Below are 654 nucleotides of genomic sequence, written 5' to 3'. Positions count from 1 at the left end.
AATTTTAAGGTGAGATAGGCCAGGCTGACCAGTGTGAGAGGGGGAATGAAGATCTGTCAAATCTTTGCTGTGAAAATAAGCTGAAATAATGGACCGAGAACACATTTATAACTGAAAGTCATTCACACACATCAGTGGATCTGTTACCATAGCTACTGTTTTCTACATTGTAGAACAAAACCATCAGCATCAAAGCTAATGACTGAATGACTCAAAGTGAGAAATAGAGCAAACTAAAATTAAAAATTTGTTGTTTTGATCACAACTTTGCATATTGTTGGTGCTTTATCCAGACTTCCAACGGATTCTGAGCATCTGTGTGACGACTTTTAGAAAAGCTTCAGGTGATGACCTCATAAAGCTTTTGTGTGTCATCAAATCAAAAGGTAGAATTTAATATTTGATTACCTTAACTGTACCAAACACGTGACAATTTGAGTTGTTTCAGAAACAACCTAATAAAATGCAATTATTCTTATTAGTTTTTATGTGAGCTATTTATCTATGAAGCAAGTTTGAAGTCAAGTGTTTTTACAGATGTACTACTGAACCATACAAAAATATATGCAACTCTTGATTTGCACAATATGATACAACATAACTGAAGACAAATGCGAAATGAATTAGAACAAAAAGCAGAACAAACAAAATCTG

This window comes from Mugil cephalus, chromosome 3 (assembly GCF_022458985.1).
Source record: "Mugil cephalus isolate CIBA_MC_2020 chromosome 3, CIBA_Mcephalus_1.1, whole genome shotgun sequence".
Lineage (NCBI taxonomy): Eukaryota > Metazoa > Chordata > Actinopteri > Mugiliformes > Mugilidae > Mugil > Mugil cephalus.
This window is presented reverse-complemented; position numbering follows the sequence as displayed.